This window comes from Herpailurus yagouaroundi, unplaced genomic scaffold, assembly GCF_014898765.1.
Source record: "Herpailurus yagouaroundi ecotype Mexico unplaced genomic scaffold, PumYag 188, whole genome shotgun sequence".
NCBI classification, from domain to species: domain Eukaryota; kingdom Metazoa; phylum Chordata; class Mammalia; order Carnivora; family Felidae; genus Herpailurus; species Herpailurus yagouaroundi.
The window spans coordinates 34,982,270-35,006,352 of NW_024412419.1; the positions used below are offsets into that span (position 1 = coordinate 34,982,270).

At 51.0% G+C, this 24,083-nt stretch overlaps 1 long non-coding RNA gene across 1 annotated transcript in view; it reads right to left on the bottom strand.

Annotated features, from left to right (window-relative positions):
• Nucleotides 1-8,041, bottom strand: part of LOC121044387 (uncharacterized) — a 44,694-nt gene extending 36,653 nt beyond the window's left edge. The window contains exon 1 of the long non-coding RNA XR_005797283.1: nucleotides 7,795-8,041. This is a non-coding gene — a long non-coding RNA (uncharacterized LOC121044387). The remainder of the gene's footprint in view (nucleotides 1-7,794) is intronic.
• Nucleotides 8,042-24,083: the final 16,042 nt, after the last annotated feature.

The window sequence follows — 24,083 nt, forward strand, 5'->3', positions numbered from 1 at the left end:
TTTCCCTTCTGTTTAAAATGCGCTGAGATTGTTCTTCCCACAGTCCTGGCAGACATTATATCTCCACCCCACCCCCACCCAGCCCAGTGTTGATTCAATTAGAACCACTCTCCAAACTCCGGCTGGGGCGCCCAAGGTCAGAGCCCATGTGCAGAAATCACATTACCTTCCCTATGAATCACAACCCATCATTTCATATTGGTGTCAGCAAGATTTAAATCTTTCAATAACAACTACCCATGCATTTTACAGTTGTATAGTTCCTGCTTTCTTTTTTTTTTTTTTTATCAGCATAATTAAGTTTAGGGCACATGTAATTTTATTTTAGGTTCCATTACTTTATTTGCCTCTCACAATGGAAACTGTATATGTTTGCGTATTTTTTAAACATGACAGATAAACATGCTGAGGTAGCCCATGTTCACTCCTTTGATCTCAGTCTTCTTGCTTAGCTTAAAGTCAACAACTCCCATTTTGAACATGATGTTTTCAGATGACTGGCTTTGGAAACCTCCTGGCCTGGGCATGTAACTATTGACTTGACATTTCCCCTCCGGTTGCCAAAAGCACCTTACATTCAATATATCTAAGACTAAACTCATAATCTTACCTCCCACACTAGGCCTTCTTCCAGGGTCCCTCATCTGAATAACAGCACCTCCATCTACGTATCTGGACAGGCCTGGAACCTAGAATCCATTCTTGACACCTCCTCTCCTTGTCTGCCATATGCAATTTATCTCAAGAGTTCAGCTCCTGAACATCCCCTGAATCCATCCGCTTCTCTCCATCTCAGCCGCCTCAACCTGAACCAAAGCCACCTTTGCCTATGAGTTAGAGTATAACAATAGCCTCTGGACTGGTCTCTCTGTGTTCCTTCCCGATTCTCTTATTGATGAAGGAAGCACATTCCGTTTTCCAGATTGTCTAGCCGTGATTTCCAACCGTGGCGCACATCCAAGCACCAAGCGCCCTTGCTAAAATGCAGCATCCAACTGTGGAGATTCTAATTCATTAGGTGTGAGTGTAATTCCAGAATCTGTATATGTAACAAGTACCCTCAAATGATTTTGATGTAGCTAGCCTGTCTGTGAATCGACATTTGGGGATCATTAGCTACAGCTCACCAGTGCCATACCTGCCTGACCCATTTTAGAGATGACCAAATATGTCTCCGGCATAAGTCAGGGGATGGGTACCTCTCTGACAAGCATTTCTTGAGCCCCTGCTGTGTGCCAAGCTGCTCAAGCACTAGGGATACAGGAGTGAATAACACGGACAAAAATCCCTGTCTTCACGGAGCTTACCTTTTGGTAGTAGTAGACCAACAAAAAGAAACGAATGAACAAAATATATGGAATGTTAGATAGCAGTAAGTGCTATGGAAGAAAATAAAGGAAGTTGAAGGATGCGGGGGGAGTAGGGCTGTGGAGGGGGGGTGCAGGTTGTCATTCAGAATAGGCTACTCGGGGATGGCCTCCCTGGGAAGGTGGCAACTGAGTAAATACCTGAAGGAGAAGAGGCAGATAAGCCACTCAGATAAGAGAAGAAGGGCTTTCCTAGATGAAGTCTAAAAGGAGCAAGCAAGGCTTGCTGTTCTAGCATCCTTCAGAGGAAGGATATTCTCTGCAGAGTACATATTCAGCTTCTAGTCCTCAGCTCCAAACTGGGGAAGATATTCCCAATAAAATGTGGCATTCTTCACCTCACTGTCATTGCTCAAGTATCCCCTCTGCCTGAAAACCTCTCCGGACCCCTCAGCTTTGAAGGCTTACCAGTTCAGCCCTTTTATGCTCCACTATATCTGAACATCCTTCTATCACGGGACGTAAGATACAGCACTGCCTTTGCTGGTTTACATGCTTGTCTCCCCCATCTCCACGACCAGACTTCAGGCTGTGGAGCTTTTTCTGTGACGGTATCTTCAGTGCCTCGCAAAGAATCGGGCCAGAGTAGGTTCTTGACAAGTGTCAAGTGCAGAAAACAAAGAGGGAGGGGAGGAGGGAGGTGGAAGGAAGCAAGACCTAACTTCAGGTTAAACGCCAGGATGGGTGTTACGCAGCGGGAGACGGACAGACCAGGATTTCTGCCAACCAGTCCTGTGGGGAGTAATGCCATCATTCTCCTACCATCCCTCAGTAGCCTCTCTGGGATATTCCTTCAGGTGCAGATGAGTGATCGTAAGATGTGGTAATCATATTAATAGCTGTCACCTGTCAGATGTGTGCTCTGCACCAGGCACGACACTAAGTCCTTTACATGCGTCACCGCATTACGTTGCTTAATCCTCATAACAGTCCCGTGCATTAGATACAGTTATTATCTCTACTTCACACGTAGGGCGTCCAGTGTCTTGCCCAAGGTTTCCCAGCTGGAATGAGTATTCAAACCCAGGGAGCGAGACACCAGAGCCCATACGCTTAACTTTTGTCCGAGTCAACTGAGCAGTAATTTGAAGGGAACCCAAGTTCTGGGCTGGGAAAGCTGGGGAGAGCAAGTGGAAAAGAAGGGAGGAAGGACAGTTTGGGCCAGAAGAGAGGCCTGCGGTTGGAGAGAGGGGGTGGGTCTGCGGAGTAGACAGAGGTCCGGGGCTTCAGAACCCCCAGAGGCCCCTCAGAAGCTGAGGGGCTCTTTGGCAAAGCTCTATCCAGAGCAGAGGAAAGGAGGCTGAGAACCCCGGAGGGAATTTGGGGAGAGGGTGGCTAGACTTGAAACTGGATTGAATGGGGATCTGGAAATCAGGAAGTTCTGAGGGGGGATACGTCTCCTGAGCTGGCCACAAATGAGCCTGCGGTTGTTCAGCCCACTGAAGCCTGCCCTGGGGAAGGTTATCAAGGCTGCCCAGTGGCCGGGGCCACGTTGGTGCACAGTTCCAGGGACATCATTCATACTAGGCTGTAAGAGGAGCGTTTTCCACTGGGTCAGCAGGCCTGAAGGGAAGTGTGTTCAGACCCTGTGTCCACACGGCTCCCTCACCCATCCCACAGAGTTCCATTCTGCACAGCAGCTATCTGTCCCCCTCCATCCCACCCTCATCCTACATGCCCCCTACTCCCAAGAAAACCTTCCTTCCACTGGTTTCTTACGCCACCTGAAAAACAAAATTTCACTACCGGGAGATTGGGGCACAGAGCCCTGGCTGGGTCCAGGGAGAAAAGACGCCCAAGAGGTGACATGGAGAGAGGTGAGGGGTCCAGCTGGAGCCCAGGCAGGGCCTCCGATTCTGGAAGCTCTGTGGAAACTTGACACCAAGGCCAGGTCCCGAGCCAGGGCGGGGGAGGGAGTAAACCATCTTCCCGGAGCAGGAAGTGAGGGAGAGAGTGAGCCGTGAGCTGGGGCAGCGCTCTGTTTTCTTTGGCCTCTGCCAGCCCCGGGAGGGAGAAAGGCAAGGGAGGAGGATGGGGCTGGTGGAAAGATCCAGCCTTTGTGTCCTACCTCCCCCAAGAGGTGGAGGCTGGAGGAAGGTGGGGGTTGGGGTGGGAGATATGCAAGATTGCTGGGGCCAGAGAACCCTGGAATCAGGTGAAAATGTGGGGAGTGGCAAGGGGTGGGAGGGCCCATGAGCTGGGAGAGCTGAGCTTACTGTGTTGGAAGGCTGGAACTAAGCAAGGAAGGTACAGTGAGTTCCCCACATTCTCTCCAGCCTTGACCCCCCTAGGGCTCCCCAAAAGGCCCTGACCTTGTGCACCCCACAGAGCCTTGAGGGGGAAGATGTCATCCTAAGAAAAGTTCTGGGCTTGTGCAGGCCAGGGCAGTCCCCCTCCCCCCCACCAGGAGGCCGGACTTGCAAAGCCCCTGTGTGTCTCCTGCGTCTATGCTGGGATGTAGTCGTTCTATTCTTGATAAAAAGTCTTCCCTTGGGGCGCCTGGGTGGCGCAGTCGGTTAAGCGGCCGACTTCAGCCAGGTCACCATCTCGCGGTCCGTGAGTTCGAGCCCCGCGTCAGGCTCTGGGTTGATGGCTCAGAGCCTGGAGCCTGTTTCCGATTCTGTGTCTCCCTCTCTCTCTGCCCCTCCCCTGTTCATGCTCTGTCTCTCTCTGTCCCAAAAATAAATAAACGTTGAAAAAAAAAAATTAAAAAAAAAAAAAAAAAAGTCTTCCCTTAAGGGCAACTCCATCCCTAACCCAAATTTTCCTGGGACCTCCATCCCAAATGTTGTCCTAATCCCAAACTTAATCCTAACACCCATCCCTAACAGGGACCCCAAACCTCCACCCAAACACTGTCCAAAAATCACTAAATTCAATCCCATACCTGCATCCTCATCCAAAACCTTACTGTAGCCCCAACTCCACACTCTCACCCTGATCTATGGAAATCAAATGCCTGACTCACACAGAGGTGTCTGTGGTGGGGTGGGAATTAACAAACAGCAAGAGTTAGCATGCATTAAGCATTTATGAGGTGTTAGGCACTGTAATAGGCTCTTTCTCTGTATCGCTGTATTTAATTAATACCAACCCTATGAGTTAGGTATTACTGTTACTACCATTTTACAGATAAGAACATTGAGGCTCAGAAAGATCAGGCTAGTTACCTAGTAAAGTGTCACCGGTCACATTCGGGACTGGTGGAATCACTGCTCCCATCAGGAACATTTCACAGGGTGACTTTGGAGCCTTAACAGGATGTCCTCTGTCTGCACGGGGAACACTTTGGCTGCTCTAGAATCCAAACCAGATAAGATCCAAACCAGATCTGCTCTACCAGATAAGATTCAAATGAGGGTCTCTGCTCAGATATTGAGTGAGTTGGCTCAAGTCACAGAGCCTAGAAACCCATTGCAGAGTGACAGAAGAATCATAGCAGGGCTGGGAAGTGTCTGAACCAGGAGAACAACCCCACACCTGGTTAACTCCCGGCAAAATCACTGAGGATTCCATCACCACGGCCCCCACCCCACCACTTTGGGGGTGCATTTCCTGATCAGTCAAATCTTAACTTGGGCTCAACTGATACTCTGATACATCCTGGGGAATGTGCCAGGCAAAATGCCATTCTAAATCACAAGGTCCCAGAGCCTTCTAGAACACAGTGAGGGGAACCCTCAATCAGGACAGGGATGACAACCTTCTAAATGGAAGTGGTTTGTCGAACACACACACACACACACACACACACACACACACACTCATAGATGGGCTTGTTCATACACTGATATACAGTCCCATTCAAGACCTCTCCAGTTCCTTTTCTCTGCATCAAATCCTACATCTTCTCTAGGCCAGTGAGGGAGACCGGAGGGGGCCAACTCCCTCATCCTAGAGGACCTCACTCAGAGGACACTGACCTGCAAAGTTCCCAGGCCAGCAGGTCTGGGCCAGTCCAGAGGAAAGGTATCAGCTCTCTGGAGTCCTCTATCCCTTCCTGAGTCAGGATTTGTGTCGGAGTTCTTATGAGCAGAGTGTCTGTCCAACCATGAAGGACTACATCAAGAAATGCTCAGTATGCCATACACCCCACCCCCACCACTCTCCGACAGTCTTGAAAAGGCGACCCAGCCAAGGAACCCTGGACACAAAGAAGCCTGATCGGAGGCCAGCTGGGATGCCCAGCCTATATATCGTCCAAGGTGCTCTGGCTTAAAAGCCAGAAGCCCTCTCATGGATCCTCCTGGCCTATAAACACAGAACGTGTTGGCTACAAGAACCTTGCCCCTAGTGTTCCATGTTGACATTACCTGGAGCCTTTCCAAACCAGTCCCGGGACCCCTGAGATGGCTCAAAGCCACCTACACCCAGTTCCATCTTGGTCTCCCTCCTTCCACACCCCACATTTAGCTCCCTCTCATGTGCAACATGAGTGCTCTTTCTCTTCTGCCACCATCCCATCTGTCATTTGGGAGCCAGAGCCTGGAACCAGTAGCAACAGTAAGTATATTAGCTGGGGGAGGACAAGGGGCTAAAGGCACAGATAGAGTAGAACAAGGGGAGGGAGAGGGCTTGGGGAGTGAGGTGTGAGGCTCTGACGGGATCACTCCCAACTTTCTCTGCCTGGAACCCAAGAGCCAGGAATCCATGACTTCAGAGAGGTGGGAGCCAACGCCTCCCACTGAAGCCCATCAGAGCACCTCCCCTGGGCCTGGTGACATGGGGACCCTCCCCAGCCCTCCCCTAGAAACTGACAGCATCTGGGGCTAGGAACCCACCATCCACAGATCCCCTCCAGATTCCACAGATGCAGATAAAAGTCAGAATAGAAATAACCAGCTCTGAGAGGGGCGGATGCAGATGTGGCCATCAGAGCCCCAGATGTGGCTCAGCCATGGCTGCTGCCAGGGCTGCTGTGGCTGTGAACAGGAATGTAGACCCAGATGGGGATGGGGATGGGGGCAGGGGTGGGAGGAGGGGACAGTGCACAATTCTGTGCATTCTAGGCTCCAGGAGCGGTGCAGCTCTGAGCAGGAGAGAGGTCTAGCGTCTGACTTCGTGAAAAGGCTCAGCCTGGTCCCGGGGAAACTAGATTCCTACAAAGGAATACTCCACCTTCGTCCACCCAAGACTCGTTACACTCTCTGCCAACCCCTGCTGCCTGTCTTCCCTGGGGCCTCCAACCACAGAATCAGCTTCATCATTGGGACCCTTCTCCGCTGGTGGCCCTACGGTTCTCCTTGGGCATCTCCTGCCATAGAAGGGAGGGCAGCAACGTGTCTCTGGCTCCGGGAAACAGAGGGAAATGTCAGTGTCAGCCCCGCAGGTCAGCCTCTGTCCTAAAGCCCTGCTAATACCCAGCATTCCGGGCTCCATAAAGATGAAGGGGCCCATGGCCCTGCTCGGGGGCCTCTGCACATAAACACCCCCAATGACAAAGCTTCCTACACCATCACTCATGAGGCCCATTTACTTCCCACTTTGTTCTGAATTTTCATCTCGGGAGGTTTGCAGATCGCTAACAGCAGGAACTTTCCAGAAGTTGCAGAATATAATCGGTGCATTCTCAGCCTTGCCGCTCTCAGAGCACCCCAGGCAGCGGCCTGCCAGTGAGCAGAGGGGGTGGGAGGCTGAAGGCGGCCGGGAGAGTCTAAGTGAGAACAGGCCATGGAGGACCACCTTGCCCAGCCTCTACCTCTGTGTGAGTTTAGCCTGCATCCCAGCCAGCCCCAACCCCGGTCCTATTTGTGAAAATAAGGAGATCAGCCCACACTCAACTACTCTGGGAAGATTAGCTATCACAACACAGAACTTCTCTCCTGGGCAGGAAGTTTGTCTTTAAATATACCCTGAACCCCACCCACTGCAGAATCAACATCGCCTCTGCTCCGGCCTCCTGAGGAGGGGAGGTGGAGGAAGACAGCCTGAGCCACAGAGTCAGGATTGCCAAGTCCCCTGACCATGGCACTTTTCTGGGTGGAAGTCCTAGGACCAGGTTTCCCAGGGTCACTCTGTCCCTTTGATGATCTCTAGGGATGGCCTGCTGCATTCACCACAGGAAACTACATCTCTTTTAGAAAAAAGACTTCTTCCAGTTTCCTCCCAAGAGCCAAACTAATACCTCCTGAGCGCCTACTATGTGCTTCACATGCTCCAGCACGTCTCATTTCATCTTTACAATGCTGTGAGTGTGGAAATACCACCATCCTTTTAAAACAGAAGGCAACAGCCTCAGAGAGGATAACGTCAGAACTTCACCTGAGGTCACACGGCCAACAGACCCCAGGACAAGACCAGAACACAGCCCAGGCGGAGTCTTCAGCCTGTGCTTTCTCCTCCATGTCACACTCCGCCAGGGAAGACAGGAAGCCAGACTGACCGGGCAGGGAAAAGTGGCAGAGGAAATGCTCCAGCTGTCACTCACCTGGCTGCCTTCCTGGCAGGTTAAGCGGCAGGACATCACACATCGACTCAGATCTTCCCACAGCCTGGACACAGGGTTCCCAGCAGCTAAGCAAGGCCAACGAGGGGCCAGAACCATTGCCTCCCCTCTTCCATCAGAGGAGAGTGAACAGCTTCCAGAGTTCTACCCGGAATTACAGATGGATAAGGATGGCCAACATCGCATGAGTTTAAGTCAAGGCGGACTCCTGGGAAGAGAGGCGATCGTAGCCGGTTTTATAAAGAAATGAGGGGCGCCTGGGTGGCGCAGTCGGTTAGGTTAAGCGTCCGACTTCAGCCAGGTCACGATCTCGCAGTCCGTGAGTTCGAGCCCCACGTCGGGCTCTGGGCTGATGGCTCAGAGCCTGGAGCCTGCTTCCCATTCTGTGTCTCCCTCTCTCTCTGCCCCTTCCCCGTTCATGCTCTGTCTCTCTCTGTCCCGAAAATAAATAAACGTTGAAAAAAAAAATTAAAAAAAAAAATAAAGAAATGAAATTCTTTGTGCAGCGAGAAGGAAGAAGAAAACCCCAGAGCAGAGAGGAAACCGATCAGAGGTTGGAGAAGTGGACTGGCCACCGTGGGGAAGGGTGGGGGGCCCAGGAACGACACACTTTGTGGGGTTCAGCAGCCCTCTGTAGTTCTCCCATCCAGAGCTCAGAATCCCAGATCCCCAAGGGGGCTGCAGCAGCCCTCCTCATGCGGTCTACTCCACATTCCTCACATTCTTTACGCTCAATTAAGGAGAAATAATCAGGGAAGCAAGCAAGGCTGCAGCCGGGCAGTCATGCCCCACGCTGGCGGAATCACGGCATCATGTGTGCGGAAACAGCCCCCCTCGGCCCAGCCAGACCGGACCTCAGACGAAGTGGCTTTGGGGGGGATGAAGGAGGCCAGCAGGCAGGACAAGGGTGTCTGTCTCTCTGTGCTCCACAGAGACAAAAGAGTGTGGGGGAAGTGGGTGGGGGATGGGGAGTGGGATCAGGAAAGAAAAGAAGATGAGAAGGCCAGGTCAGAAGAAAAGGACGGTGGGCAACCAGAAGGCCTCAGCCGTCCATTTCTAAATCACGTCATTGCTCTACTGAAATCACAGCGCTGTGTTGCCATTACCATCCGCCATCGTCATCAAACGCCCTTTGAGACCCTCCCAGATGCTTCAAGTGTTCTCCTTCATCAGTTTAGTGGCAGGTGTTGACTAAGGGAGTCATGGGACTAGTACCTCTCTGTGGTGGCCAAAATATACCAGCATAGTCTGCACGGGGATGCCATTCTTCACCCCCGTGGAAGGTGCATGTTATTTCCTCCTCGTGGGCCCACCAGGCCCAGTCAGCCAAGCAAGCCCCTACTCCCTCTAGCCTCTATCCAAGGGCTGCCTCCATCCCTAGCCCCAAATTCCACCCCACAAAAGCATTCCCTGACATCCACCAGAAGACTCAGGGTTTCCTCTGGTCTCCCTCTTCACCTGGTACATGTAACCAGGACAGATCTTACGCTGTTTTGTAATTTTAGGTGTATACGTCTGTATCCCCACCCGAACGAGTAATAAGCAAACGAGTGATCATTATTTATTGAGCATATTCTATGTGCCAGGCACTGTGTTAGCACTTGACACATGACCTCCTTTAATCCTTTTAACGTTCCCGAGAGGTCATTATTATTATTATCTCCAATTTACCTATAAGCAAGTTGAGATTTAGAAAGGTTAAGTAACTTGTCCAAAGTGACCCAGCTAGTAAATCAAGGAGGGGGAACTTGAACACAGGACCATGAAATGCAAAAACCCATGCTATTAATCTAACATAGAGGACAGGGCCCATATATAGACTTGCTTACCACTCTACTGCAAAGAATAAATGATCAATACACGATGAATGGATGGGTGATGTGGGCTTTGCAGAGTGGAAAACAGTGGAATTGGGCCACAAGCTCTCTCTTCTCACCTCCCTCATCAATGGATCAAATTTGTGAGACTATTTATTAGACCAAAGACTCAATCATGCTTTTTGTTGGGTCTACTGTTAGGCCAAACACCCAAACAGTGGCCACTTTGGGGTCTCAGTCCGTGGTCTGAGGCACGGGCCACTTTATTATCAGGGCGGGACTCAGTCTGGGCCTAATGTAGAGAATCAGTCTGTGACCCGTGTATGTTGGAAGGAGGTGTGCGTCAGGGGAGAATACCTCTCTGCCTAGCTGACTTGCAGCTAAATAGATACGGATGGTTCTCTAGCCAGAGCGCCTTGTGGCCCAGCATTTAGAGGTGGAGACATAATACATTCGACAGGATAGCACAGGCTGAAATGCCCCGGGATCGGGGGTGAGGAGATGTACCCACTAGGCAAGCTCCATGTATGCTCTGTGAGTCCCACATACGTGTGAGTGTGTGGGGTGGCACATGTGTGTGCTGTGTGTGGCGGGGCGACAGGGGCCGGGTAGGGTGTGGGGGAGACAAGCACACACACCTGTAATAACATTGGCTTCAGACGCTAGGAGAGAAGAAATTCCCCCAACTGTTTTATCAGAGCCGAAGTTACTAAATTACGTTGTTGTTTTAAATTTGAGCTTCTCTGCCTGCAAACGGGGGGATCTCAGGTTCACAAGCTTAATGCTTGGCTGGGCCTGGAGCTCCACTTCCCCACCCAACCCGGGTTCCCAGAGCTCCCAGGCCTGAGGAACAAAAGTCTTCTCTCCCAGAGCTTTGAAGTGGAAACACTAACTGCTCCCTTTAATTAGAAAGAAACCCCCTATTGTTCCTGCTTTATTACTGATGGATGAAGACGTTGGAGGGGGAGCTCTGAAGAGCAGGGCGGGGGTAGCAGAGGGGACAGAAAATCTCTATTTAGAATAGAGAATCTCCACGCTCAGCCCCCATGCACTGAAGCAGACCTCTTTGTCCACACAATCAACCAAGATTTCATAGGGCCTCCAGCCTTTGATTAGATGTTATGGGAAACATACAAGACAGGGTCCCAGCCCTCAAAGAGTTTAAAATCTAGGTAGGGGAGGCAGGGCAGGGGGACAAGAAATAAAAGATAATTGGTACTAAATCAGTACTGCCAAGTATATGCAAAAAGAATTCGGGATACATGGAACGGAGAGATAGTCCCATGAGACACCCTCCTAAGAAACGTCTGGCGGGGGTTGAGGGGGGCACCTGGGTGGCTCAGTCGGTTAAGCGTCTGACTCTTGGTTTCGGCTCAGGTCCTGATCCCACGGTTTGTGGAATCGAGCCCGGCATTGGGCTCTGTGTCGACAATGCAGAGCCTGCTTAGAATTCTCTCCCTTCTCTCTCTCGCTCTGCCCCTCCCCTGACACTGTCTCTCTCAAATTAAAGAAACATTAAAATATTTTTTAAAAAAAGAAATGTCTGGGGGGTGGGGGGTGGCGGCTAGGGACTTGAGCTGGATGCTACAGAATGGAGAGAATTGACAGCGAGAAGGAGAGGGAGGCTACAGGAGAAGAGATTCCCACTCCAAGCAGGGTAAATGGACCCGTGCGGAGACATAGAAGCAGAAGCTGGGCTGGCTTCTTTGGAGGACAGGAAGGAATAAGTCTGGTTGTATAGGGGGGCACGTGCAGGGGGCTGTGGGAAATCAGGTGCATAGAGCAGATGTAACAGAGGGGTGGAAGACATTCTCCACAGGGAGAATGGCCTTGATGAGATAATCAGGGAGCCATCGAGCTTCCTTGAGCAGGGGGGGTGACCTGATACAAAGTGGCCCTTGGGAAGATTAATCTGGCAGCCCTGTGCAAGAAGGCATGAAGGGGAAGGACAGCGAAGGAGGGAAACGAGTTGGGGAGCTCCCGAGGAAACCCAGGTAATGATGGCTTAGACTAAGGTGATGGCAGTGGGATCAGGAAAGAAAAGGTGAGTCTGGGATAGATTTCAAAGGAAGAAAAGGATGTGTTGACAGAATAGATGTAAGAGGATAAAGGAGTGGGATGAGTCAAAGACACCTCTAAGATCTCCAGTCTGGGAGACTAGGAGGGTGGTGAAGGGGTAAGAGGACAGAAGCCCTCTAGGGGAAGTGTGGGGCCAGAGGAGTTAATAAACAAAACCCCCCAAAGCTTTATGCTCCCTTCCAGAGCTCAGAGATGTCCTGAACCTGGTAGCAGCTCCAGGGCAAGAGAGCCCTGTCCCCTGACAATGGGGACACCATTAATGAAATAACAACTTTTGTACAGTCTTTTCTCAGTGCACTTCAAAGTGATTCACATTTGCACCTCATTTCATCCTCAAAACAACCACCGCAGGTATCATTATCCCCATTTTGCAGATGAAAAAAACTGAGGTACGGAAAGACTAAACAACTTGCTCTAAGTCACGTAACTAGTTAAGGGCAGGGCTAGATGCAGAAGCCTTCTGACTTTCAGCTCAGGACCCCTCCCGGTGCCTGCTGGCAGTCCAGGAGAGGGGTGGGGCCTCGAGCTGCGGGTGCCCCGAGTCACTGGGGGCAAAGAGTCTGGGGCTCAGAGACAGGGTCCACCCCGGACTTCAACAGCACCTCCAGCCTGCTCTTCACACTCACATAGGGCGTAAGTCGGGAGCCCAGGGTTGGAAACGCCAAGTCTAATCAGACCTCACAAGCCCACAGATGGTTTGAATCAATGTGCTACCTTGATAGGAATAATGAGGAGTCCTGAAGACAGTCTTATGCCAGCTCTATCCGCCTGGACAGAGAACCGTATCTTTCACAAGAATTTCCCCACCCAGGGTCCCGTGACCCTCCAAGCCGGGCAATCCTTCATGAGGAAGTCCCCTGGTCCCACGTCACACCCGCTCCCCGGCCCCCGCCCCCCAGCAGAACCACCCACAGATTTTCCGAAAACTTTGGCCTCAGGTTCTGATTTGACAAACTCTGACTTTTTAGGCTTTTCTTGAGGCTGAAAATGGTTCCTAGGGAGAAATACGTGATCATAGGTTACAAGGCCAGCCAGGGGTTGTGGGGCAATATGGTAGGGTGGGCGGGCCTAGATGCAGAGAAATGCAGGAACAGACACATGTCCCACACACTTCGTGTCAGAGTGAGTGTCCCCAGTGTGCATTGTTTCATTCGTTCAACATGACAAATGTCATCATGACGTTTCCTTTGCTGGGATACCTGAACTAGGGCACCCAAATCTCATGGAATTAATCAATCTGTAAGGTTGCAGACTCCCAGCAACAGAACCAGACCTACGATTTAGAAAAACCTCTTACTGTGGGAGCCCGTTGAAGACAGCACCCCAGAATGGCAGCAACGGCCCTTCCCCCGGGAAAGCTCAGACCTGGTACCTCAATCCCGCAAGGGTGGTCCTGTGGGCAGGGACCTGCTTTAATGTAATTTGGTCCTGCCCCACCCCTTGCCTAGCAAAGCTTAATTTGAAGCTTAAAAAACAATGAAGTTAATTTTTAAAAACCTTTCATTGAGTTCCATGAGACCCCTATTAATTTTATTGTTTCAATAAAGCATTTATTTAATTGTCTCCAGAAGGGCCCTGTTAAATGTACAGATGTTACCTGAGTCAGAAGGGAGGGAGCTGGGAGCCTTTTTTTCACCCTCTCCCGTTAGCACATTAGCAGGATTCTGTTATTGGATTAACTGATTGTCACCTTAAAAGTCACAAAGCAGAGCCCTGAGGGAATGAGAGACATGAGGCAGGTAAATTCGGGGGAGTAGTTGTGGTCACAGTTGCACAAAGCAGAAAGCCAGGCATATGATAAAGAGGTTGGGTTTGGTTAAAACAAAAGGAGAGCTTGGGGCGCCCGGGTGGCTCAGTCGGTTAAGCGTCTGACTTCAGCTCAGGTCATGATCTCACAGTTCATGAGTTCAAGCCCCGCGTCGGGCTCTGTGCTGACGGCTCAGAGCCTGGAGCCTGTTTCGGATTCTGTGTCTCCCTCTCTCTCTGACCCTCCCGCGTTCATGCTCTGTCTCTCTCTGTCTCAAAAATAAAGATTAAAAAAACAAAAGGAGAGCATTTTTTTTTTTTCTGTCAATGAGGAAATATTTGTTATTTAGTCTCTGGCACAAGGCTGATAACCCTGAAAAAAAAAAAAAATCAGAACAAGCACATTACTAGATGTATGTTGTCCAAACCATAGGAGGGGAGGAGCTTGGCTTGAGTTGACAGAAGATCTGAGGAACAACATGTTCAGTCCATGTTGCCACTACTTGGAACTCTGAGTGTGCAGCAGTGAACAAAACAAAGCCCCTGCTCTCATGGTGCTTACATTCTAATGAGGGGAGACTGACAACAAAAAAATATACCGGACATATCGAGATAATTTCAGACAAGAAGGGCTCTGAGGACAAAACAGGGTGATTTGCTAGACAGTGGTCAGAGGAGGCCCGTGATGTGACATCTGAGCCAAGACTTGAATATATGGAGAAGGAGCCAACCCACAGAAAGGTCTGAGAGATAGAGCTTTCCGGGCAGAGGGAACAGCAAGTGCAAAGATCCTGGGGCCCTAGTGTGAGAGGAGCATTATCAACCAAGTAATCAAAGGAGCGTGCTCTGGGGAGAGAATCAGGAGACCCTCTAACATAAGAATATGTCAGAACAGAGTCCATCATTCATCTTTGTGTCCCTGGTTATTTGTTTGCTGTGTAGCACAGAATAGGTGATCAATAAATGGATGACGGAAGGGGAGAAAGGAATGAGAGGAAGGATACGATTGAACATTTAGAGGGAACTGCATTTAGTCAGATTATTTGCAATTAAAACAGAAAGGGAGGTGGGGAACAGCTGAGTCTGTACAGTAGGTCATTCGTTACCAAGCCAGGAGGTGCCCAGGGGAAGGAAGGTATGGAGGGGGGTATATATCTGCTCCCTTCTAGGAGATCAAAATGTAACTGAGGAAACAGTAATAGTCATCACTCCTAAAATTATTATAGGCCCTGATTTATAGCTTACATGGTGCTTTTGCACACATTTTGTTTCTTTTGTTTTAATATTTACTTACTTTTGAGAGAGAGAGAGAGAGAGAGAGAGAGAGAGAGAGAGAGAGACAGAGTGTGAGTGGGGGAGGGGCAGAGAGAGCGAAAGAGAGGGAGACACAGAATCTGAAACAGGCTCCAGGCTCTGAGCTGTCAGCACAGAGCTGGACACAGGGCTCGAACTCGGGAACGGCGAGATCATGACCTAGGCCAAAGTCAGACACTTAACCAACTGAGCCACCCAAGCACCCCACGCATTTCCTGTTTCTAACAGACTCATGAAATAGAAACTAACACTATTAGTCAATATTTAATGAATTGCCTGTAGGCCTAGCATGGCACCATGCTAGGTGATGGGGATATACTGGGAGCAGAAATCAAACAAGGCCCTGCTTTCATGGACTATATAGTCCAGAATAGACAGACTCATTTGTGTCATTGAGAGAAATTATCACCACAGTGAGTGCTTCAATGGATACGTACAAAGGGCTACAAGCACCCATACTGGGGGTGATCAGGAAAGGCTTCCTTGGGGAGGTGTCTTAGCTGAGCTCTAAGGATGAGTGGAGTCACTGGGTAAAGAGGGGAGACAAGAGTGTTGCAAACAGAGGAACAGTAAGTGAAAGGAGAAGCAAGGGAGGGTCAGCAGGTCCTGAGCAGAGTTCGAGAGACAGGGCACAGTTACGGCAGAAGTAGGAGTGGACAAGGCTCTAGGATGTGGGGCCTCAGAGAACACAGATGAAAGTCTGTCCTTGACCTACAGGGAACTGGAAGCCAATGGAGGTTTTAAGTTATATTTAAATACTTGAAAAGCTGTCCTGAGGAAGATGGTTTCAATCTACTACAATCAAATAATGTCTCGGCCCCCTGTAAGAAAGTGACCTTGTCCATCACAAAAGTGGGGAGTGACTGGCTATTCAAATGTCAGGGAGGAGTCCTCCTTTGGTCAGGAGACTGGGCAGCATGTACGACTTCAACTTTTTCACCATCAAGGATCCCTTTTATTCATCTTGCTGGCCCACAAACCCCAGATGTTTTAGAGACTACCTACCACGATACATTTACATAACACAATTTTCCTCCATTTTTACAATTTTTTGTTAAAGTTTATTCATTTACCTTAAGAGAGAGACAGAGAGTGAGTGCAAGCAGGTGGGGCAGAGGGAGAGAGAGAATCCCAAGCAGGCTTTGCACTGTCAGTGCAGAGCCTGACGCAGGGCTTGAACCCACCAGCCATGAGGTCATGACCTGACCCAATATCAAGAGTCAGATGCCTAACCAACTGAGGCACCCAGTCACCCTATTTTTTTTTTTAATTTGTGTAATGTTTATTTTTGAGAGAGAGACAGACATACAGACAGAGCACAAGCAGGGGAGGGCAGAGAGAGAGGGAGATACAGAATCTGAAGCAGGCTCCAGGCTCCAAGCTGTCAGGATAGAGTCCAATGCAGGGCTCGAACTCATGAACCATGGGATCATGACCTGAGCCAGAATCAGATGCCTAAATGACTGAGACACCCAGGTGTCCCTAAGCATTTTTCTTAATAAACATAGCCAATGTCATTCATCAGGACAAGAAGCCCAATGCATGATACAATTCTGGCCACAAGTGAAGAAATTCAATGTTTCCTTTGACAGGGTACATTTATCATGAAATATGTATAATTTCCTAGAGGCTTTCTGAAATACTCACAATAGCTCCCCATTCCCCAATATATTTATAGACTCTGGGAGATCTTTTGGCTCCAGGCTGGGAACTACTATTCTTTGGTGACACCCAAGGTCTCTTTCCAACCAGGGTATGCTAAACCACGAGCTATAGCTTCCTTGTGTTCAGGGATTTGGGGAAGGATCAGTAAATGTGAACTAAAACAATCAGGGAAGGCTTGCTGGAAAAAGAAAACCTTGAGCTGGGCCTTGAAGGACGGGGAAGCTTCGGACAGGTGGGGACAGGGTGTTGTCAGGTGGGAGAAGCAGAGTGTTCCCTAAGATTGGCGAAGCAGCCAGCCAGGCTGCAAATGGAGTCAGGAAGTATTTGCGGGTACAAGAATAGAAAAAGTCAGTTGCAACTGACTTTACATGCCAAGCTAAATTATCCTCCAAATGATGGGGAGTCATCAAAGATTTTAGAACAGGAAAATGATGTGTTGGAAACAGTGTTCTTGGCAGATGAATCTGGTGCCCATACATGCTTTGAGGTGGGAGGGGAACTTTGAGGGGACCCAATCAACAGACCAGATGTGAGAGGAAGAGCCTGGACTGGAGAGGAAGGCAGTGAGGAAAATAAAGGAGCAAATCCAAGAAACTTTTTTTTTTTTTTGTAAAGCACAGGACTTGAATTTGAGTTTAGAAGCATTGACAGACTGTGAGGTGTCTTTGGAGCCTGGGGTACAGCAGTGAGTCACCAAGGGAAGCTCATGGGGGTGGGGGAGATGATGGGTGCATGGGGCATCTTGGGAAGTTTTTCCTCAGTACATCCTTCCTAGTGGTGACTAACCTCAGCAAGTGGGGTTGGAGGGGCAGCCAAGGTGCTTTCACATCTTATGATACATAATCTCCTTTAATGGAGGGATTTTGTATAATTTTTACTTCCTTTTTTTATGCTTTTTTGGGGATTTTTCAAATAATTATTTTAATTCCATACAGACTCCCAGAGTCTCGTTAACCCTTTGTGAAACATCACTCCTGATTTGTTCCCTCCCCCCTGCAGGGAAGGGGAAGGAAGGAAATGATTTACAGGGTCCTGTTGGGTCTCTGAAAAACACATCACGGGGGTTTAGTCTCTACTCCTGAGTCTGTGGGTTTCCCTATGGGGGAGCGGGGAGGTCTCTTCAGTGTACCTCTTTCTACATCTCCCTCCTTCTCTCCCCACTGTCCCCTGCCCCACAGGGCCTACCTCTGTCCTTTAAAGACTCAAATATCATCAGACAGCCATCTTTGACTTCAGATAGCAATGCTGGGCTGGGAAAGATGGACCTGGGGATTTTTACAGCTGAAATCAGCCCGGCCTGGCCCACCCCGTGAACTAAATTACAGGCAGCAGGAGAGAACCTGGAAGAGAACAAACTCTGCAGGCAAAGGCATCTGTGTCCAAATCCCAGCTCGGCCACTAGTCACCTAACCTCTCAGTATGTCAATCTTCTCATCTTGAAAATTGGAGATAATAACAGTATTTATTTCCTAGAGGTATTAAGTGGATCAAATCATGATGAAAGGCATTGAATAAGTGTGCTCTATCATTAGTATTAATAAGAACGACAAAATAATACAACTTTACCATCAAGCTCTGTTGCTTGGAGACAAAACACCTTAACGTACTTCCATCTTGGTTCCCACTGGTGGCATTTATTTGCCTCTCTCCATCTCCTTTTGGACTGGAATCTTCTCCTTTTCCCAAACCGACAAAGAGCTGAGAGAAAACCTAAATCAGGGCCTGAGTCGCTGCTTCCTCATCTCATGGTGGTCTGCTCTGCCACAAGATTTGTGTGACGTTCGACAGAATCCTCAATCTCACGAGACTCATTTCCCTCATGTATAAAACAGGTGTAGTAATACTGACCTCACAGTATGTGTCAAGAGGCTAGACCGTTCTCCATCAGGGTTCCAGGTAGGGTCAGTTCTTTCCTGCCTGCCCACCCCAGACCCTCCGCGGTCTCCTTTGCATTAGCTTCTGATGGTTTGGGGTGATCTTCCCAGTTACACCATAAACTCCTGAGGGCACAAGTAGGGCCAAGATCTCCTTAACTTCAAGGAGCAGACTTCCTCCTGGGCCTCGGTCCAGGCCAGCCTTCTGGGGCAGCCAGGGAAGAGGCAGAGAATTTTCAGCCCTCTAGAGGTCCAGAACCAGATGCACAAACACAACGGCTCCTCTTTCTTCGCCTTTTCTCTCCACTTTCCAAACCACAACCCCGAGGTTGCTTGGGAAGAACTGGTTCTTTCTATTTGACAACAGCCTAGAAGGAAAGTTGCCCCATCGACTCAGGGTACATTTGGCCTGGTCAGAGAAGGTGTAACGTGTTAGATCCAATCACCCAGTCCCTATGTTCCATTCCGATCGCTCTCCATGCAAAGGCCTCTGGACGAAGGCAAAGGTCTCCTTTTATCACCCCCTGCCACCAGAGTCTATCCATCACCCAGTGATCCAATGACCAACTCTCCATCCATCTACTGGCCTCTCTATCTGCCGCAGGAACAGGAGCCCTGGGGTTCAGCTCTCACAGTCTCAGTTCTTGGCTGGGTCGAAGGAACACCAGCACCCCCCTTAGTCTACCCCCTGGTAATGGCTCTAAACAGGGACCTCTCGGCCTTCTCTGTCTTCCCCCCACCTCTACCCACCAGCAACTCCAATGAAAGGAAACAATGTAGGACGACACACATCTCAGCCACCCAGGAAAGGGAGAGAGAGACAAGCTGTCTTAGAACATCTCTCTGGGCTGGTGGGTGAGGCTGAGCAGGAGGGAAGAGGGAGAAAGAGAGAGCCTTGCCCAGGGAGGGAGACTGAGAGGGACACTCTGGACCACAGACCCAGACACACAGACACACAGAGAGCCCAGCCCAGGCAGTGAGAGCTCTGCGAGCCTATAAACCCTTTTGGTTGCAAGGGTCCTGGAGGGCCTCACCCTGTCACAGGGTCGTGGAGCCAAAATGGCTCACATTTGCATCTTGGGACCCACACAGAGGAACTAAGCTCTTTTCCAGAAACAAGTGGAACAATCTCCCCTGGGTCACAGCTTTCTCTTTGTCTGACTACTCTTCTCAGGATTCAGGGCTTTTGTCTCTGTCTCCCTGTCTCTGCATCTTTGTCTATCTTGTCTCTTCTCTCTTTCTCCCTCAGCCCCCATCTCTGTCTCAGATCACTTCTTGGGGACTCTGCCTTGGGGCTCCCGCTCTCCAGTGTGTAGGAAACCTGACCTTCATCATCTGTTTTTTATATTTTGGAAGCGTCAGCTTCACTTCCTACCTGAGGGAAGTGGGGGTGGGAGAGCAGGCTGCCTGGCTCCACCTCTTTCCCTCCCCCCTCCATCTGTATCCACCCCATCTGAAATCCCACAGCTTCTTGCCCCAGGGAGGATAGATCCGAGGCCCCTCCTGCTCTCAGTCACTTTGGCAATAGGAGTCAGGCCCTGATTCACAGTCTTCCCTCCACAGCTCGCCGTGGGGTGTGGGAGGTAGTGAGGCCCCTTCGGATCAGCCCACCAGTGGTTTGCTGATTTGGGAAAAAGAGAAAATGCCAGGGACACTGAAAGCCCAAAAGGCTGAGAGATTCCACCAATGAAAACCAGGATGGCAGCAGTCATTTCTGCCTCTAGGCCAAGTTACAGCCAACCAAGCCATCCTACACATTGTCACAGATATTTGCTTGATACTACTATGAATTCTAGAAATAGATTACACATACTAAGGGCTTACCCTGTGCCGAGCCCTCTACTTGTCTTCGCATTACACCCACCCCCACCCCCCAACTTCATGCGGTAGGTATTATTTTCTTCCACACTTGAATGGGAAAACTAAGCACACAGAGAGGTTAACCACCTCGCCCAAAGTAACTCAGCTAATCAGATGTGAACCCTGATTTCTCTGACTCCAAGTCCCAAGCTCTACATCGAGGTTTCCGAGACCAGGGAAATGTATTGTGTACATTTCCTTTTGTAGGAAATACATCCGCAGTAATCTGAGAATTTACCTTCAAAATCCCAGGGACCCAGGGACCCCGGTTGGGAGAAGCGTTGTAACACACTACTTTCTGTGAGACCTAGAAGAACCAGCTAGAAGAGAGCATTTCAAGGAGGAGGAACTGGGAGGGCAAAAAATGATGGCTGCAAGTCAGGGCACAGTGCAGGCACCAGGCAGGGGAAGTCTGGCTCCGTGCAGGGAAATGAAAAGGGGCAAACAGGACTAGGCGGAGGGCTGGGGCAGCTCAAGGAGGCCCGAAGGCCCAGTTCAGTTTATCCTCCAAGTTTTCGAACAGAAGAGCAATACTTCAAAAGACGTGTTTAAGGCCTGGGCTGGAGGAAAAAGGGAGTCAATAAAGAGCTGCTGAGGGGTTGCTATTACAGTCCTGGCAGCCTAGGACCACCGGACAAAACATGCAGAAAGGAGGTATCTATAAGACATTTCCAGGGGTGCCTGGGTGGCTCAGTCAGTTGAGCGTCTGACTTTGGCTCAGGTCATGATCTCATGGTTTGTGAGTTCGAGCCCCACGTCGGTTTGTCTCTCTCTGTCTCTCAGTAATAAACATTAAGAAAAAAAAAATAAATAAAAGACATTTCCAAAGAAATCTAGCATTTCGGCGTCTGAGCCATCTGCCTTCTTCCCAAGGACTGCTATCCAAGGAAGCCTCTGGGTTGGGTAGGGGTGTGGCAGGCAGAGGGAGGAGCAGGAAAAGGTGGTGTGTCTGCAGCACTGAGCCTTTTCACTCGCAGACACTCTGGTCTGAGGGCTGCTGTGGCCGTGAGTGACAGCGAGAGGAAGGCTCTGTGAAGACGGTCGGTACTCAAGGCTCAGAGCTGGACACTGGCCTGAGGAGGAAACTGGTCCTGCCAGGTCTCTGGCACACGGTGGGTGGGCAGACTATAGATCCTGAGCTTGAAGGAGTATTTTGTGTCTTTTTCAGTTCTTTGAAAGGAGGACTCCTCTCCCTGGGTGGCAAAAAAAAAAAAAAAAAAAAAGCAAACAAGCAAAATTTGGTTAAGAACTCAAGAACTGCCAATTCAGAAACTCTGATCTGTCCAAAAGCGCAGTCCCTTTTTTTCAGAGGCCAAAAACCTATTTGCATCAAAGACTGTATATGTCTGTGTGTCTGCGGGCCGGTGAGGGAGACAGAGTGAGTGTGAGGAGAGAGCTGAAATGCCTTTGTTCCTGTGTGCGAAGCTACCGCTCTGTGGGCTTACACATGTGTGTTGTATGTACGTTTGTGTCTATTTCTCAGGCCCCTGTGTGCACCGAACTTTCAAACCATAAATAGAAACACTGCAGCTTGGCAAAGATATCATAGGAATAATTATCTAATTTCAGAACATGTTATTATAATACCTACTTGATGTGTAACAAACTTAACAATGTTCGCGTTATATTCACCAACTCTAAGTTATAGACTCACAATGCCAAGTCCCACCTCAGAGGCTTCTCTGAGACCCTAGTGCAGAGAAGGCCCCAAAGAAAGGTCTTTAAGGAACATCCACCCCCCCACCCCCACCCCCACCCCCCAGGGCTTGCTTCTGGATGCAGAGTCTGGCTGGGGAGAGAGGAGATTGCCGGAAGTGGGACGCAGCCTAAATTGGGTGGCAACTCTGTTTCCTCCCAGAATCCCCAGTCCTCACCAGCAGAGGAACCCCTGGAACCGGGAAGGGAACGGCCATATTGGGGTCACCGAGGCAGATAAGCTTTCCCTGACTCAGCAGTGGGCTAGGGGGCCTCATGATCTGCAAGCCTCTCCTCTTCCCCAGGGTGGGGGCTGGGTTGGATTGAGGCTGTGTGAGGAGAATGTTTGCTGTTTGCTGCTGCTCCCTGTTGACTTTAGCCAGTAGCTCTGTTTACAAACCCAGGTTGGTTTTCCCAGCACAGTTAATTAGAACAAAGACATCTGGTGTGAGGGCTGGGGAGGGCATCTGCGCAGAGTGTTCCCCCCACACCCAGCAGCCGTGGGCCAGCACAGGGCAGGTCAGAGCAGCTAAACTGGACCAGACGGAACTCACCAAACCCAAAGTTCTCAGGAGAATCGTGGCTGTTCTCACTCTGCCTTTCCCATGCTTGCTAAGTTAGACTGGGCCCCCACTTTTGAGACTCGGGGGACCCCCCCCCAGGAGTCAGGGATAGATGCCCCTACCTCAGTGGGATCACAGGCTGGAGATCAAAGACTCAGTCCTCTCCTCTGCCCTTCCAAGTCCAAAAGAATCAGGCAGAGATTTCTGTCCCTCTCTCATCACAGTGACTGCATTCTGTAGGAATGTCAGACCTCTTCAGCCCCCCTGCAGGAAAATCTCCCCTCCTGGACACCCCCTCAGAGAGGTGTCCTTCTGACACCTCCCTGACTCCTCTCCAGCCAATTTCTGACACTGCTAGGGAAGAAAGAGATTAACCAGTCCAGAACCAGAGGGAGGCAGGAAGGTGCCCAGGAAGGTGAGAGGTTCTGGGTGGACAGTTCCAGGGCTGTGGGGATGTGGAGGGCTGGGATGGGGAGGGGCAGCGGCTTATCTCTCCCAGGAGGGGGGAGCTCACTCCAAACAGCTAATGCACTGGCGTGTGAAAGCCCCTCAATTAGCACTAATGATGCAATCAGGGAGGGAGGAGGAGGGACCAGAAGTTCTGGCAGAGTCAGCACCAACCTACACACAGAGCACACACTCCTTTCCTTTCCCCGGACACAGTGGCCCCTTCAGAGACACCAGTGCACACAGTCCACAGACAGCCTGGACCACGCACGTCCGTGGGTACAAACGCATTCTTTGCACAAGCTACTAGCATGCGTATGGTTCTGGATCCGCTGATGACCGTGTCTGACTGCGGGGATCCCGGGGAGAGGGTTTCGACTGGGGGCTGCAGGGACGAGGAAAATGAGAAACCAGACTGAGGGGTGGAGGTTCAGTAGGGCATCTTCGAACACCTCATGATTGTTCCTCTGATCCCAGAGTTCCCGTCCCACGCAGACTCGCAGGTGCCAGCCTCTCTGCGTCCACCTCTCCACACCCCCACCCCCTTCGCCCAGAGATCCGAGATTAGGCGAGGAGCCGCCATCCCCGGCCCCACCCGCGGGAGGCCCTGGGTCCCGGGAGGGAGCTCTGAAACCACACGGACCCCCACCACCCCAGAGCCAGCTGCTCGCCACCCGCCCCCCCCCACCCCGCCCAGCCCATTACCCTCCGGCTTCACCCCTTTATCTTCTCCCCCACCCCGCCCGGCCAGCTCCGTTATCCGCCTCCCGGTCCCGTTATCCGGCAGCCCGGCCCCGTTATCCGCCCTTGCGCGGGGCCCGGAGCTCCCGCGCGTCGCGGGGCCGCCGCTGCCCCCTCCCCCTCTCGCGGCCCGAGCTCGGGGGCCCGCGGGCTGGGCAGGGCTGGAGCCGCCTCCGCGCCGCTTCCCAGGCCCGGACGGCCGCGGGAGGAGGTCCCGCTGTCAGTCAGCGGGGAAGGCCGGGCCGGGCGGCCGGAGGGGGCGGCGCCGAGGACGGGCTCGGGCCGGGAGCTGGGAGGCGGAGGCGGAGGGGGCGGGGGCGGGGGCGGCTCCGGGCCTTATAAGCGGCGGGGGCAGGGCGGGAGGGAGGCAAGTGTCAGGCCGATGTGCGGCCCGCGAGGGGCCGGGGTCGGGGCCGCCGGGGCCATGCGCGCGGACTGGGCAGGGGGCCGGCGGGACGCAGAGCGGAGCC